The sequence below is a fragment of the Anser brachyrhynchus genome (assembly GCF_964034855.1).
Source record: "Anser brachyrhynchus genome assembly, chromosome: 3".
NCBI lineage: Eukaryota > Metazoa > Chordata > Aves > Anseriformes > Anatidae > Anser > Anser brachyrhynchus.
Genome location: NC_137696.1, coordinates 99,368,658 through 99,386,731, shown reverse-complemented (window position 1 = coordinate 99,386,731; position 18,074 = coordinate 99,368,658). Strand labels below are relative to the sequence as shown.

At 37.4% G+C, this 18,074-nt stretch overlaps 1 protein-coding gene across 1 annotated transcript in view; it reads right to left on the bottom strand.

Moving 5' to 3' along the window:
• The window catches only part of LOC308193447 (uncharacterized protein), a 38,452-nt gene that overhangs the window by 17,483 nt on the left and 2,895 nt on the right, over positions 1-18,074 (bottom strand). The gene's annotated exons all lie outside the window — the stretch shown is intronic.

Sequence of the window (18,074 nt, the reverse complement as noted above, 5' to 3'; positions counted from 1 at the left end):
ATATCTATTGCACAAAGGCTGCATATGATAGTGATGATGAAGATGATACTGGGACATAATTTGTGATCTTAGCTTCTTAATTCCCATATAGTACATATCCCTAAGGACATGTGCTTAAGCAATGCTTTTGTAGAGCTTTGTACAACATTTTGAAAATGTGATTTGCATGTTCATATACATTCATTTTTTTAAAAGGATTTAGTGTGTTAAAAACAATTAATTGTTTGCTTAATTTAATTAAAATGCCAAAATAGTCATAGCAGTGAAGATAATTTTTCAAGCTATTGCTTGGAATCAAAAATGACCTAACAGTTAAAATAAACCACTTTTTTTCTTTTTTTTTTTTTTTCCTTGGTCCTCTTGTTTGTTTACAATATGACCTTGGGCAAGCCATCTAAGTTCCTTGTATTTTGATTTCTTTATCTATGAAATATTGATAGACATACTATCTAGATGACTTATTTATCTTAATTAACATTTATTTATCTTTGTTAACATTGAAGAAGTACTTTGAGATCCATGGATGGAAACTGTGATATAAGTGCAAAGTGTTTTCTGTTGTTATCTAACTAATCTATTTTATCAGAATCACAAAGATGCAAGAGGGAGATGGCTTCAGATATATGTCTGTTTAATAGCTATTCCAGCCTCCTGGGAGCAAGTTAACATTTTTTTTTTCCTGAGACGACTGATCTATTCATAGATTAGATAATCAAACATGGGCACATTATACTGGCAAGGTGTTTTAAAGAACCTTGGCTAAAAATAAAGATGCTCCTTGACCATCCTGAAAACATCACCATGACATGTGAAAGGCCTTGGTAAAGATGAGGATTAAAAATAATGGCATTTAAAAAGGAGGGGATGACTGTAATGAATCACGTTCTGCTCTTAGTAACACTGTTATAAAGCCAGAAGAGCTGCATTTAAACAAAAATATTTAGTAGAGAAGAACTGTCAGCTTCCTTAAAAGGCATTTGCTAGATGAGGTTTCTGTGGTTTTACACTTCATGAACTTGAAAACAGAATCTGGGCCAGATACAGAATCTCTTAAATGCTCTTTAGTTAATAATAGTTCTTTCCTTATGGAGGTAGCAAGAAGGCTACAGCAGTTTTTTTCCTATAGGTAATCATTTGCTGAAAGTGAAATCTAGCCATTTAAATGAACCCCCAAACAAAGTTTTTTAATGTAGGATCATAACAACACATCCAATCACTTTTTAATATCACCTTCTCCACATTGCTGCTAGCTGATTCCCCTTGCTTTTCATCCATGTGGACAGCAATGACCCATCTAAGGGAGGCCCTGAGTGCATCAGTATTACGGATGGGATCTCCCTGACACCTTTGCCAACAGAAAAACATTATTGAAAGGAGGACTGAGACATGGTGAGGCAACTCGTGGCTGGAGACCTGTGACTGACAGTTAGAAGCTCTTCGGGGAAGACGGGCAAGGAAGGTGAGATTTGGGGAAAGGGAGGTGTTCTCTATGTTAAACAGCAGCTCAAATGTAGGAAACTATTGTACAGGATACACAATAGGTTGGGTTAGAGCTTGTGAGTCAAAAACAGAGGAAAGACCAGTGAGGGTGGCATCATGGTGGGAGTCTGTGGTGGGAGACTAGGGTGAGCAAGCAGGCAAAGCTTTCAAACAACTTTAAAAAACTCAAGGAAGTTTCTGGATCACACTCAAGGACAGGGATACCGTTCAGCGAAACGCAGGCTGAAGCATTGAGCTGACAGGGACATCAAGAAATTAAAGGTAAACAGAAAGCACTTCACTGGAGAAGGAATTGCAATGATACCTGCTGGGACTGTGTGGGAGTAGCTCTGCTGAAAAGGACTCTGAGCTCTTAGCTGGCAGTGAGCTGCACGAGAATCAGCAGCATGCCAACAGTGTCCTGGGCTGTATTAAGAGAATCACAGTCAGTACACAGAGGGAAGGGGTTATCTTCTATTATTTGGTGATTTTCAAGCCTGTACTAGAAAAAACCCTGAGCAACCTGGTGCGATCACTTGTCTGACCTTGCTTTGAGCAGGAGTTCTTGCATACTTATTACCCAATGAGTCTATGGTTCTCATAAAGAACTCTTGGTGAGAATGTCAGTTTTTGAATCTTTGGTTTATCTCATTTAATCTCTATAGGTTATTCTATTATGCCTGTCTCTCTAGAAAGCTCTTCAGTTATTTGGACTAGGGCCAAGCAGGCATACTCTCCAGTGACTCAAGTGCCTAATTTCCACTGACTTCTAAGGGTCTCAGGTACTTAGATATGTTTAAGGAATTTGGACTAAGGACTCTCCTTTTTTTTTTTTTAAATTTTAATTTTTATTTTTTTGCCTAAATATGCTAGGTGAAGAAACTATTACAACCAGCAAACAAACAAAACCATGTTTTAAAGTACATATTTTCCTTCACTCATCTTTTCTAAGGAAAGAAGTAAGGTAAGAGGGAAATCATCTTCCAAATCCTGCAGAACTCCTGAACTAGAAAAAAAGAAATACATAGTAATACCTCTCCCCAGCCCTATATTTTCATGACACCTCCACTCTCGAAACTAACCATTCTTAAAAACTGGTTCTATTAAAGAAACTAACTGCTTTTACGTTGATTTCATATCACAGTACTCTGTGCATAAAGAAGCCCCATTCACAAAAGTGGATACTTGCCAAAGAGCAGTCCATTCATTTCCTGCTCTTTCTCCTACAGGAAAAACAATCAAGTAATTTATAAGGAAAAATAGTTTTCCTCTTGTCATAAATGTTAACAGAAACAGCTTAAAACATATCTACCACCTCATGGGAGACCAATCTAAAGAAAAGAATTCCAAGAGGAAAATTGCAAGACAGCAGTACAATAGCAGAATTCATTTTCCGGCTATTGCCATGCTATTATCTAAGCTATACTTTGGAGCCTAGGAAATACTCTGGTGAGCTGAAAGATCATCAGAAGTAAAAGAAAAGAAAAAATATTTTGTGTCCTGCAAGCAGCTTGGAAATTGACACTTTAAAAAATATTGCCATTTTGCCTAAATCTTTATGTTTCTTGCTATTATCCATGAATTAAATATACTTAAAACTGAGGAGTTGGCATGGGGAAGGGCAAGGAAAGGGATGGCATGGAAGGGTTTAAACATGTCTAAGTTCTTTTAGAAAGCAGTATAAACCTCCATATCAGAATGCAGATAAATGTCACGACTGAACATGAAGATGAATGCTGACAGGTACAGGAGGAGGATTCTGCTTTTTCTGCTCTGTGCAGACCAGAAGAGAGGAAACATATCTTAAAAAGCTTTAAGAGAGAGGCTGAAGGACAAATCATGTCTTAACATGTGTTAACTTGTGTTAACAGTGTGGCCATGACAAAAACCACTAAGAGCAAGGTGACTGTACAGACTGAAAACATTGGAACTTCAGGCTTACTTTTCTCTGGAAGCTTATTCCTGCATCTATGGACTTTGCACATTATTCATAAAAGCAGCAGAATGCATCAAATAAATCAAAATAAATTAACTGCTAGCTTTTGCTTCTAATTGACTTGTTGTGAACACGCAGGTCAAAAAGGTTAATTAACATTACAAACAGATCCCCTGTGTTGGTAAAATGATTTAGGTGTGGGAACTTATGTTCTCTGTATGCAATATTATCAGGGACTGCTAAACGCCATTCAGACAATGAATGGACTTGCTCTTTGGCACATCTGAAAGCAGAACTCTGGCTTGTTTAACTTGCCTTGAAGGTCAGAACGATGGAGAAGATAAGGCATATATCATTAGTGTCCTGAAAGACCCTTAGCAGTCTACTAAACGGGAACACAGGAAAGAATCTGGAACACAGACAAAAACCACTCCTGCATCTATAACTATCTGTAATTTTTCAAAGTTTGTAGTCATATTTTGGGTCTGCCCACTTAGTTTGTTCTACATATAATAATGCCCTTGTTCATTCCTTTAATCATTACTGAAAACACATAAGCATGCTAAAGACAAGAGTATCGTTACTCATGTCTGGTTCTGTATGTATTATGTCAACAAAACTGTCACCTATAACTGACATGAACTAAGACCATATTTGTTGGGTTGTCTTTGATTACTTAATCATAGTGTTTGCTATCTGCATTTTAAGAGACTTGCACAAGTGATGCCAGAAAGTATAACAGCTGACCAGGGAAGTTCCCAACATTATATCCTAATACAGTAAACCTGTAGGAAGTGATGTTTCCTCTGTTGGCTTATATAAAGAAAGTCTATTCCTAAAGTAAATAAAATAAGCTACTCATGTACCTTGTGATCATATCACATTAATCTAACCACAATGTTTTCATACAGGTAAGTTAAAAGTAAGTCATCACATATTTGTGCTCATGAAAAAAAACCACACCACACAATAAAACTGCAAAACGTCTCTCCAAGATATCTGAGCAAAGGCTAGCCATTTTTCTTAAGTAACATTTCAGATTAATTGATGACCTTTACAATAAGTTGATGACCTTGAATTGAAAATTAATAAACCCATTTGCAGCTAATATGAATCTTTGTGATAATGCTAATGGAATATTGAGGTGTTCAAGAAACCCTGGAAACTGATAAAAATGGCCTCTTTCAAATACAGGTACCTTTTACTTCCTTTGTAAGTCACTTTTTGCATTTTCTGGATTTTTCACAAAGATTTCAAAGGTAGGCATTCTTTAATATATAGCTTTGGGGAAGAGTGGCTGGAAAGTTGTTCAGCAGGCAAAGACCTGAGGGTGCTGGTTGGCAACCAGCTGAGCATGAGCCAGCAGTGTGCCCAGGTGGGCAAGAAGGCCAACAGTATCCTGGTCTACATCAAAAATACTGTGGCCAGCAGGACTACGGAAGGGAAGTCCCTTTATATGCTGCATTGGTGAGACTGCATCTTGAATATTGTGTCCAGTTTTGGGTCCCTCACTACAAGAAGAATATGGAGTTGCTTGAGTGCATGCAGAGAAGAGCAAGGAAGCTGGTGAAGGGACTAGAAAGCAAGAGTTATGAGGGGTGGCTGAGGAAACTGGGGTTGTTTAGTCTAGAGAAGAGAAGGTTGAGGAGAGACCTCATCTCTCTCTACATCTACTTGAAATGAGATTGCAGTGAGGAGGCTGTTGGCCTTTTTTCTCAGATGACAAGTAGTAGGATGTGAGGAAAATATCTCAAGTTGTGTCATGAGAGATTTAGATTGGATATTAGGAAGAATTTCTTCACAGAGAGGGTGGTTAAGCACTGGGATGGGCAGACCAGTGAAGTGGTGGAGTCCCCATTCCTGGAGGTATTTAAGAGATGTGTGCATGTGGCGGCAAGAGACATGGTTTAGTGATGGCACTTGGTAGGTCAGATTGATGGCTGGACTTGATCTCTAAGGTCTTTTCCAACCTAGATGATTCTATGATGAAGTCATTAAGAATGTGATGAGATGGACTTTGGACAGAAAAGGTTGTAATGTACTTTTTCACTAATAGAGATAATTTGATAGGTCTGCAGTTGTAGAAGTTCAGGAAAGGACATGCTTATGTAAGACATTTGTAGTGAAACATAGGATTGCCCCCTCTCTTTAAGGAATAGTTTACTACTGTCTTATTCCCTGATGTTCCTTCTCCAGTTTATCATGACTGGTTTTTAAAACTCTGCCCTTGCATCTAATCCAGCACCACCTAGGTTAAATTTCTACTAGAGGTTTTCAACATTGAACTTTAGAGCATTTAGCTGTCCTAGGGCTACTCACCCATCTGTCCTCAATATTCTTGTTAAATAAGACTATTGATGAACACCTTAGGCACATGGTAAAAAGCTGAAATTCTTTAAAAACTATTTTTATCCCCCTGCCTTGTCTCTGGACTCATCCAGTTCAGTAAGACAATAGTATTTACTAGTTTTATGCTGAAAAAAAAGAGTGACCTTTGTTTTGTGAGAGAAAATTAAGACTGGTCAGATCAAAAAGCACCTGTACCACACTTTGGCCTGCAGGCTGGTTTACAGTGGATGATGAAGGTTATGCTGGAGAACTGGAACCTCCTCCAAAGATTTCCTGAGCTAACAGCTAATTGCTTGAAGGAAGGACTTTTCTCACCCTCTTAGTGAGAAGTGCAATATTTTCCACCAGCAAATACCTCTGAAGAGTTTATATTAGCCTGGAGGGACATTTGTCTAGGTTCTAGATCATATGTTCTGTCAGCATGTGCTATTACATAGAATGAAAAATCTTGAAGTACAGCGAAGTGACAGATAGTTGCTTATGGCAGAAAATGGCCTGAATGTTCTGCCACAGCTTAAAGAAAACAAATATATGAGTGACTTCACTAAAGGAATGCCATAAAGTATTGCCATTTTACATCATAGTTTAAATATCTCTTTTCCTCTGCATTAATGTTTCTTTATTTAAGTTTTCCTGAAGTTTTTAAAGAGAAGTATTTTGCTCTGAACCATTTTAGAATAAAAAGTGGTAAAACAGTCACTCTCAGAAGAATATTTTTATAGGATTTATGTTTAGAAATGCCAGTTTCCTTTGACTTTCAGAAACATTGCTCTGAAATAGTCCTAGCTTGTATTTTACAGAGCAGTTATATCAGATTCAAGTTAGGTAGAAAAATTATTTCCATCCCCAAATTCATTCTGTGAGTATCACAGGAGTTTCTGTACTCTAGAAGGAAGAATGAGATTTTGTGCAGCATTTTATATTTGGATTTGTAAGACATGAATATGTATCCAAAAATCCACAGGTAGCCAGACATCTCTCCAATGATTTTGCCTGTGCACTTGCTGTTGTATGTGTTTCAAGATAAGACTGCCTTTATTTACGCCTTTAACAGTTCTTCCTCTACTGTCCTGAGATATTTATGTGAATTAAAGGCCCATTCTTTTGAAGAGGAAAAATATAAAAGCTCATAGCAGCAGTCTAGCTCAGAATGGGCAAAAGTTATGCAGAGGTTAAAAAGTTCACAACTGCTAAATACTTGCTGTATTCCTTCTTTGGTATGGCAATTTTCTGGTCTCCAAATGGATAACATGCTTTCTCATTCTCATTGTCTCATATAGATATTATCCAACAGATAACATATTCTCATGGACAAATTTCAGATGCACTCAGAGATAACAATTTTATTTTTCAGTATTGCTACATGAATAATGACCTGGTGGAGCTCTGTTCATGCATTAGAGTGGGATCACACATTTACCATTGAGACTCAAGTTGCATGTTTGTTCCTTCCATCTTCTATGTGGATGAGGCAGGAGCCCACCTAACCTGCACTGTAAGTGGATTTATTTAGAAATCAGCTTTTATGGCAGTAGCTGATATTCCATTACTAATCTGCAGTGTCATGTTTCATTACTTATGTCAGAGTGCTTATGAAATACTCTTGCTTAACTTATAGGCTATGTAAGTAGTATTGTAAATACATGAAGGAGCAGTAGGAATATTTTGGATTCAGACTAAGTTCATAGCCTTTTTTGCTAAATTAAATTATGAACAAGTTTCACTATATCTCTGGCATTGACTGAAAGCTTAAAATGGAAAAAGAATTATAGTACTGTATGGAACAACTGTACAATTCAGAGACCATATGCAAACTGTCACTTTGACAGATGTATTCCCCTATTTATTCTAATGATAATATAATTGAGAAAGTAAAGATCCCAGGTTTAACTCCCTGATGACTTTCCAGATTTCAACAGTGTGGCTAAGAACTTCTTATTCTGTGTTTACAGTTCTTAGACCCTGTTCTTAAAACATGGAATGGAACTTCTGGGAATCGCTGTTCATGCTTTTCTCAGCAGTTTGCCAATTTATGCTATACATCCTTCCTCTGCTGGTTTCTCTCATTAGACTGACTACAAGAATGTTTGCCAGAGATGTAGGCTGAATGTTATTTGCTCCTGAACTTAACCAATGAAGCCCTTATGAAAAGCCAGATTTGTACCTCATCCAGTTATCTGAATGTGTAACATTAAAATCAATGCTAAATTAAAAAAAAATAATAAAAAATTGACTGTGTTTCCAGAGTTATGTCTGTGTCTGAGGCTCTAGGACTCCTACATAACCATTTGCTTTTCTTTACTTTATTCCTCTCTTTCCCGAGGAATCAATATTGGCACAGTCACTTCAACTTTCAAAACTGTTGTTGAAGGTCCCTCGTGAGGAATGAAAACTGCTCAGTGGTGCCTGCCTTCCTAAACAATGGAAGAAATTAACAGATGAATTTCACCATGTAACTGGTATTCAGTCATGTCTGACATCTCTACTACTAATGTCTAATTCATTCATATTTAGAAATAGCATTCCCAATATGCTTCCCTATTTCTTCACAAGCCTGTCTATCACAACTGACATTTGTTTTAAAGAGCAAAACTGGAGGAATTTCCTCTTAGATACCAGAAAAGCTTAGCATGTAGATTTTTAAGACAAAATGACAGGAGCTGATGAAATGAAAAATTATCTTATCATAATAGGATTATATTTTGTAGAAGTGCACATACTTCCAGAACCTTAGAAAACATTCCCCTAATCTTCAGCCCATTTTAGCAAATCCCACACTGAAGGTCTTATATATACATTTTTGTCATTTTCTTATACTTACGTTCTTATACTTACTTAGGGTCAACAGACCACTATGCTTTCAAATATTTTTTGTACAGATTATTAAACTCAGGAAGAATCAACTCTTTTTCTCTTTATGTTGTGCTGCTGATGGAGTTGTGATTGTTTAAGGATTGTTTAAGGATGCAAGAGAGGCAAGGCTTGAAGGCTAGTCAGAAAGGTAATACCAGATATTAGACAACTGAGTATATCAAGAATAAAAAGAAACCATCTTCAAAATATTAACCAGGGGAAAAAAATATTTTTCATATTGATTATTTTGCATGTCTAGTGGATACTGTGTATCAGGAACTCAATAGAGATCATAATTTCTTAACATAATACATCTTTTCCTACACCATACTCAGAACTTTAGTGTGTCTTCTAAGCAGCAGTTACCTGTTTCTGTCTCTCTCTGTCCTGTTGGGGTTAATAACATCCTCCTCTTCCTCCCTCTTCTCCCCAGGTTCAAACCACCTCTTCCTTTCAAGCTAATTATTTAAGATAGTCAAGCTAAGCTTAGACCAACTCTCCTCAATGCGCCCTTAACTGTAAGACTGCTGCCTTTGTTCCAAATTGAAAGAAAGATTGTGTGCCTTAAAGATGTCATTTTCAACTACACAGGGTTGTTTTAGTAAAGTGAAATACTTCCCAGAAAATCTCGCTTCTCATATGCTTACTACTGTACTGAAGACTGAAAACAAAATAATTTTTTCTTTATCTATTGTGTAGTGTTAGATGCTTCTTGACCAAAAGAAAAATTGTTTCATTCCTTTCAGAATGAAGCAATCTGCTTACTTTCAAAATTAAATAAAGTTTCCATTTTCCTCCAACTACAGCTTTTCATTTTGTTCTCCTTTTTTTGGAGGAAATGATTTTTTTTTTTTGAGAAAAACTAAAAAACAGTGTCTTGATCTAGAGGTAAATTCAACTTAACGAAAGCCATATTTTCATTTTGTTCTCCTCTTATGTTAAAGCCTGGTTCTGAAATGATGATGGAGCCGTATATCATCTGCTAAGCATTACATATTAATGTAGTCTTGCCAATCTTGCCTGAATTTCTGTAACACAGTCATTTCAGTGATGCTTCTGTGTATTTAGTGGATGCCATCTGACTGGAAGAATGGTCACATACAAAGAAATGAGGTTTCTTTTTCTGTTATATCATATGAAATACTTGGATTAAAATGCAATTTTCAAAACCAAGACAATTAGGTCAGTATAATATATATATTTTTCCCATAAAACATACTATAATGAAGTAGAAAAAGCAGCAAGACTTGTTGTGTGGAGAACTTAATATTTGCTACAAGTTCTTAAAAAATACATTCACTCTCACGCAGTTCTTTAAATAGTTTACATAGATCCATTTTTACATGTACTTTAAACACTGTGGACTCCTTCCAAATTACTTGAGGCAGCCTATGAATTTTTTCTTTTATATCCTGATTTAAACTTTTAACTATCCACATTTTGAAGCTAGAAGGTGCAGATATTCAAGTGGTACAATCATCTGGTTGATGATGCACAATAAAGGTGGCATTATGGCAGTTATCTTTACTTATTTGATTACATTGTTGCAATTATTAATAGGCTTGTTTTAAATCAGAAGCAACAAAATTTCTTAAAAAAAAGAAGATTATGTTATATAAATATTGTAACTTAATAATGATTTCGCTAAGCACACAAAATGTTAAGCAGAAGGATCCTGTAACCTCCTGCTGGACAATAGACAATGCTGATTAAAAAAAAAAAAAAAAAAAAAAAGGGAGATAATTCAACTTAGAATTTTTAAACTTATAATCTTTTAAACTTAGAGTTCTTATTCTATGGCAATATAATAATTAATAATATATAATAATTATATATAATAATTACATTATAATTATATATAACATAATTATAATTATATTATAATTATATTATATTTATAATTATAATAATTATATATGTAATATAATAATTAATACCTAATTTAATAACAATACAAATAGATAAATGGAATGTTATCAGTTTTTGTCAAAATACAGTCTGAGTTAATGAAACACTTTCCATACAACGGAAGTTCACATTCAAAAAAAAAAGACCAGATAAAATTTATTACAGGGCAAAAAATGCTAAATATAATATTCTTACTAACTAAATAAAGCCCACTTATTTTATTGCCTATAGCCCAAATGAAACTCAAAGAATAGTCTAGGGTTTGTAGGAAGACAGACTTAATAGTAACTACCTTAAATAGAAGAAAAGAAGGGATAAAGAAAGTCTGAAAGTACGGTAATGAAATGTATGCTTCTTCATCTGCTATATGCTCCTCAAGGTCAATATAAGAGAGAAGTATCCTTCAGTCTCCAGTTTTGCCTGCTATCCTTAGTCAATTTAGTCTGTTATAGCAGGGCTCTAAAAGAGATCTTTGAAAAGTTAACATGCCTGTTTTTTTCATGCTGAGCTTGTTTCAGCATATTTGAATAAATGTTTCTTTTTCTTTAAGTGACAGGAAAGCAGGAAGGGTCAAGACTAGTTCAGTGAATAAGTTTAGGTTCACTGAGGAATGGTTTGGAGATATCCCAAAGGATGTATATGTATTTGGATGTGCAAAAGTCTATGTGGACTTGTCAGAGAATGAAAGTAAAATTAAGGAAGTAAGCAACAGAGCATCAAATGTCTTAATCCTTGTGGCAGGGTTGATCATGCTGTATGGTAAATTATAGCATTGCTCAGTAGGAAGGAAACTGTCACTAAGTGCAGAATTTGAGTGCAGAATGAAAAGAGAATTTCTGGTCAGAAAGACATAAGGAGGAAAGTAACTGAGTTACGTTCTGATTAAAGTAACTAATATGAGTGAGCTTCTTGGAAATAAGCTATTTTTAAATGGTAGTTTTCAATGACCTGAAAAAATAGTTTTCAGTGACTTCAACAACTGATCAACTGATTTTTTTTTAATGATGAGATTATAATTGTTATGCATGTTTATCCATTCAGCATCAGCTTGATGAAAGTTAATTTTTTTCCCTGGTTTATAGCAATACTTAAAAACTTTATACTCAAGTAATTCATTCGTACTTATATATAATGCACAAATAAAAACACAAAAAATAAAATTAATTATAAATGAGGATTTATGCTTTTAGTAATGAACACCTGATTTCCTTGTATGGACTTAGAACTTATTACTGTTAAGTAAACTTAAATAGATCATATCAGTTTTTCTGTAAGTATAACATCTGGCTCAGTAAAGCAGTAAAAAGTCACATATTATATGCTGAAATTGGGAAAAGTTTAGTTAATGTTGCATTTAAGGTTGCATTAATGCTGCAGCCTGCTTCAAAAACTCATACATACACATTTAAGGTACTATTACATAGGTGCTATTACACACCTTTTTCAATGGAATTTTAGAAACACATGCAAAAATAGAATCAGCTAACTCTTTTGTTTAGAATGGTAATGCTGGTTATTTTCTGTCTTTGATAATATGAATTTTAATAATAACTTAAATGTTAATTTACCCTGTATTATCTTAAACTGTATCATATGTACATATGTATAGATGTATACAGTTTAAGATTATTAGACTTTTGTTCCCTCTTATATAAACCGTGTTTAATGATTAAGTGACCTCATTAAGTTCTTTCCAATTCTCATAGAAATTTGTTTTTCAGAAATGTTCATGGAAATGTCCTTAGAACCTGTGGGAAAAGTGCTGGCCATCAGTAATGAAGAGGAACTAGAGATGGGTTGTTTTAAATGCATAGCCAGTTTTCTGTAACATCCCTTTTGCCCATATCAGATTTTTTTCTGACTATTTTCCATCTACCCTGTGTGCAGTTAGCTTGCAAACAGTTCATAATTTCATTATAAAAAGAGGTTAGCAGGAGACCAAAAAGATCTGACAGGTTAAATCCAAACCCCCATTTACATGCTGATCCACACACATTGCTTTATAGAAGAGCTTTCTTTGGCTGTTGCAGTGCAAGTGCTCTGGTTGCCTTCTAGGACACTTTGCCTTTTTGAGTATGCAGGCAACATTTTCTGTTCATCAGAAGAATGAAGTAAACCCGATTAGATTTGTTCTCCATCTGGGAGCAGGAAATTAACTTTGAAAATGATTTAAATATCTTGCCTGGGGAGGGACTTTTGCCACTCTGAGTTCAATAGTTCAATTCGACAGAGCTTTCTGCCAGATTTCTAATGCATAATAGTTAGGTGTAAGGGATGAAAATGAGGTGGATTTTATAGATTATATTAACCGAATTCATATATTGAAGTTGCTGTACGTTTTTGTTCTACTATTATCAGGAAGAGCTGGTCTGAATGGGATTTATGGCAAAGAGCTATGCCTACATTAGAGAGCAGTATAGCAGATTTGAAGAGAGAAATGGATGAAGACCTGGTGTGTCTTGGGGGTTTTTACTTTAGACTAGCTTTTGTCTGGCCCTATGTACTGAATACACATTTGTACTTTAATTTTGTTCCTAGAGATTATTTTCTGGTTTAGTTTAATCTGGAAGAATCCCAAGACGGCTCTGTGATATAAACTGAAGTATGGTAAATAAGAATGATCAGGATATTCAGTCCTGATCTGAACTACATCATGCATATAGACAAACCTTACATAGCCTTCCCCTACCCTAGTGTTTATGCAGAACTGATACTTAAAGGATGTAGCCTGGAGTTCAATAGGAGCTGGACCTACAGCAGCCTGTGTGGCAGTATAGTTGCAGTTCTAGGAAAAACAGAGCTAACATGGAAAGTGAAGGAATTATTTTTCTTACAGCGTTTGTGCTGAAACTGATCAGAGATTGGAAGTACAGTTCTGCAGGACATTTTAAATCAGTTGAATTTCTTTTAAGATATTCTGAAGTGAATTGGGGAAAGGAGAACACCTCCACAGAATGAGAATTCCACTACTATTTTTCAGTCAGAATATTAACAGATATTAAACAGGAATATTAACAGATATTCCCCATGTTATTTTCCCTATTGATTCTGTATCTCCACCATAGGAAGATGGCTCATCATTCAGACTTCCTTGATTTCTGTTCAGGCACAGAAATTTTGACCTTGTTCACTACATTTCCAAGCACCATGTCAATTTTGAAAAACAAGCAATATTGAAAGAAAAAGAAAGTATCCAAGGAAAGTGAAAGTACAATGGGGAAAGAAAACAAATCTCTTCTATATCAAAATTAGCAGAAAACAGATAAGTTTCCAGCGGATAACTGTACAAGAGCAAGCAACCTGTCATTGGACTTATAAAACAACTAAACAACTTAAAATCTGATTGTGTATGGTAAATACTTCCCTTTGTACCAGCTGTTAATATGAAGATGTCATCTAGAATAACATATTGTCAAGAGTTTGGGGCTCTGTCAGGAAGATAGATATCCCTGATAGCTTTGGTCAGTGAACTAGATAAGTGTACATCTTCTGTAGCCTAACCTAATGCTGTAATGTTCTGTATTAAAAGGTGGGAGGGTAATATTTCCCCCCTCGTACCCCAAAACATCCTGTAGTTTCAAAGAAAGGAATCATTTTACTATTACTGTTTTTTTTTTTTATTTATTAATTGAGAACAGACTTATGTATTGCCTTCTAGAATGCAAAGATATGAAAATTTAAAGATATGACTCTGAATGAATCCTGAGATGAAGGAAATGAGTCCTCCATTTGTTGTACGGTTTGTTTGCAAGCTCCAGAGAGGCATGAGATGTGGAAAACACAGCTCCTCAATATTCTTTATTTATTTATTTTTTAATGTAGATAGCTTCAAAGCTGCTACTAGATAGATGTCTAACAGCGACTGGAATTTCATCAGACTCCTAATGTCTGAGGCTGAAGTCTTTTGTTGCAATAGCTATGTCCCATGATGATTACCAGAATATACGGGAGGCATCAAATAATTCCTTGATTTTCTGATAGATGGAATCATCATTGCCTTCAGCACTTATTGTTCATTCATTTAATTCTACAGTTCTTTACAGAAATGCAGTCCCCAGATGTCCTCAGTTTGTCTAATCAAAATTAAATGGAAAGTAAAGAGACACGATTTACAGTCAGACTGCAGCAGCTTGCCTGAAGTACCAGTGACTTATTTACAAGTGCATCTGAGACCATATAGTTTTAGGCATCAAAACTAACAGAGCAGCTGAAGTGTGAAAGGTGAGAGGCCAAGCTAAACAGCAGCAGCAACAAGCCAAATCCTGTTATGATAAACCCCTGTGAAGTTCAAACAGGCCAGCCAAATGCATTGCTTTCCACTAACAGCAGACACAAGAGATACATGGAAATGTATGCTTATACAGGGGGTAGGTCCTGCTTAGGAGAAGTGTGAGAGGTAAGAGGGAGAAGGTAGCCATTAGTCAGTATCTGGAGAGGTGTTTCATAAGTGTGGAGAAGAGGGTGATGACAGTGAAGAGCCTTTATCCACTTGTGAGGGTCCCATGCCAAAGTAGGTTGATATTCCCTGAAGGAACTGTGGCACAACAACAAATGCCGTAATAAAATAGCTAATTTAATAAGGCAGAATATGAGGAGGAATATAGACAGTGAGTAAATACTGCCCCTCGAATACTGCCACCCCAGTTCTCTGTAGCACCAGATGGACCACAGATAGATTTCCCCATGGATCCTGCACGGATCCTGCCTATTGACAGAAGTTCCTCCTGGGAAACTCCTGTGTGTGTGTTTGTGTGTGTGTTAATGTTTGCTTTTTGTTTCTCACTAACCCAAATTATTTTAATTGTCAGTGAAGTTAATTAATTTTTCCCAAATCTGTTTTGCAGGTGACTTTATCTTGACCTGACATTATCTTGTCCCCAAAGTTTTTTACTCTCATTTTCTAAGCCCCCTCCCTGCTCTCCTGTTTGCAGAGTGAGGTGGGGATTGAAAGAGTGGGTGGGTGGGCATCTGGCTGTTAGCCAAGGTTAACACTCCACACCACTTCAGAACAAAGGGACTTCTTTTTTCCCTTTCTTTTTCCACTAGCATCGCAGTCAGCCTGGTGACAGCACTGATGAGTTTCAGCAATGGATGTGTGGCAAGACAGACAACCTGCTGTGCAAACACACAGAGGTGGGGGGTTCTTTGTGGTGACCGTGTCCCTGCCGGGGCTAGTGCCCGCAGGGTGCCAGCTCCCAGGAGAACTGCTCCATCAGGAGGCAGCCGCTCCCCTTTCTGTCGGTGACAAGCCTCAGCAGAGGACCCCAGAGATGTCTGTGGAAGTGAATTCCCACTCCCAGCCTGCCGACAGGCTGCCAAGTGCAGAGGAGCACTGTGAGGTGAGCTATGGGGCTGGAGGGAGAGGCCAGCAGCAGGGATGGGACCCACACAGAGATGGCCAGGACTGTGGGTACAGGCAGCTGAGGCAAGGTGTCACCGAGCACATTTATTCCAGGCTCCGGGGATTTTCTCTCAGGCAGAGCTGACTACCTGGGATGGCCAAGGCCCGTACAGTCCCTGGGAGCAGCTTGGGGTCAAGCTCAGCCTGACCATCCTCAGCCAGGAGCTGCCTTTGAAATTGGGTTTGGCTTCCTGGTCCTTCAGGGACCAGTTTTGCAGATACAAGCACCTCCATCCTGCATCTCTTTTGCCCTCCAGGTGGGCCACAGGCAGCAGCATGCAGCTCTGCAGCACTGCTTGATCCTGGCCTCATCCCTCCAGAGGGGCAGGCTGCCATCACTCCCCTGCCCAGGGGCCTCTGGGGCCTCTGGGGTTGGACATGTGCAGGTGCCAAATCAGAGACAGGGCCAAACTTCTTCCTGACTCCTGGGAGTGCCGATAACCGGGAGGGGTGTCCTGGAGGGTGTGACCTAACTTATGCTAAAATAATGTCAAACAGAGACCTGACGGATCTTGCCCTTGCAAAAGCGCGTTTCTATCTCCATTGCCTAATAAAGCCCAGGATGAGTAATTTACGTATAGACTAGCTCAGATTACCTAGGTTAGATTAGAAGAATCCCAAGTACATTCAGTTCAGTGTTTATACTCGCAGTTTAATTCCATTGATTTCCTAGCACCTGATGGATAGAGGATAAAAGATAAAATTGGAGTTAAAATGTAAAAATCTGAGTACTTCTGAAATGGCTAAGCTTTGGAAGAAAGGTTGTTTTATTAACTAATGACTCAGCTTCAAGGCAAAGAAAAAGATCAGTTAGGCATAATGAAACTGCTTGTGAAGCTGCACAGTCATGTAGCTTGTACTGAGACAACTAACCAGATGCTGCTTCCAGAGGAAGAAGCTCTTTAGTCTGAGATAAGAGGATTTATTTCCAATACTGCGTTTTGACACTGCTAATTCTGTGATGCTACAGTTCTGGCAACTAGGATTTTATTTTTTAAATAAAATCACTTTGCTCACCATCATTCACATAATCTAGAGAGTAACATTCACTCTTACTTAGTTAAAGTTAATTTCTGATTGAAGTAATCTGCCTCTTACTCTCACTGCTTTTGTCAGGGGGCAGCAATAGCAGCACTGCTCCTCAAGAGATGACGAGCCAGGAGCTGAGCAAGGGCCGCCCTGGCACAAGCAAGGGATGTGACTTTACTAACTAGACCCTAATTATTGATCAGGATTGGGGTAGTAATAGAGGAAAGGTCTATCCATAGTCCCAGACAAAGTGAAGTAATGAATTGCATCCAAGGTCCATCCATTCTGCTGTGGCATCACTTGGGCAGGTATTGACAGCTCCAGGGAGGCTGAAATGGGGTCCTGGGCCATGGGCAGGAGGGGGGAAAGCCCTGAGTAGTATGGCAGGGACAGAAGGAGTTGGTAGTGCCTTTAGGGCCCTTAGCTGACTAAGCCTCACTGCACTCCATTGCTAAATCCCCAAGTTTGGTTTTGATTACATGTCAGCTATTTCAGATAATACCTTAGAGTGCCTTAGTGTTCTCAGTGTTTATTCTCTGAATGTTTCTAGGTGCAAAAATGTTCACATTTTCTTACTGTCAATGAGCCAATGCCAAACATTTGTTCTGAACTTTACTGAGCTTTGAAGAAAACTACATACAGCTGTATTTACAAGCACTCCTCTTTGGTATTAAATTGTATGATAATCCTAATAATATTTATATAACGGTATGGCCAATAATGTAAATCCGTTGTGAAATGGGCTTTAAATGTTGACTAGTCACTTCTAAAATTAGGCTGTTCTAGCTGCTAAACTATTAAATACTATGTGCATTGGAAAAGGAGATTAGTTTGGATCCCTCTGACATAACTGTTTTGGTGTCTTGACTTTGATAATGTTCATTCCACACTAGAAATGGCTGTACAACAGGAATACAACGCAGATGGCGGTGGATGTCTGATATAACCAGATAGGTTCACCACTTTCCAGTCAGCTTCCCACGTCTGAGGTACCTGATGTAGGGCTCTGACCAAGCAAGAGGTGGCACTGTGCAGTGAGCTTGCTCAGATGCAGTGTCAGTGTTTAGAAAGGGGCAGGAAATATTTTATCTGAAATCAATCTTTTAAACCCAGAAATGT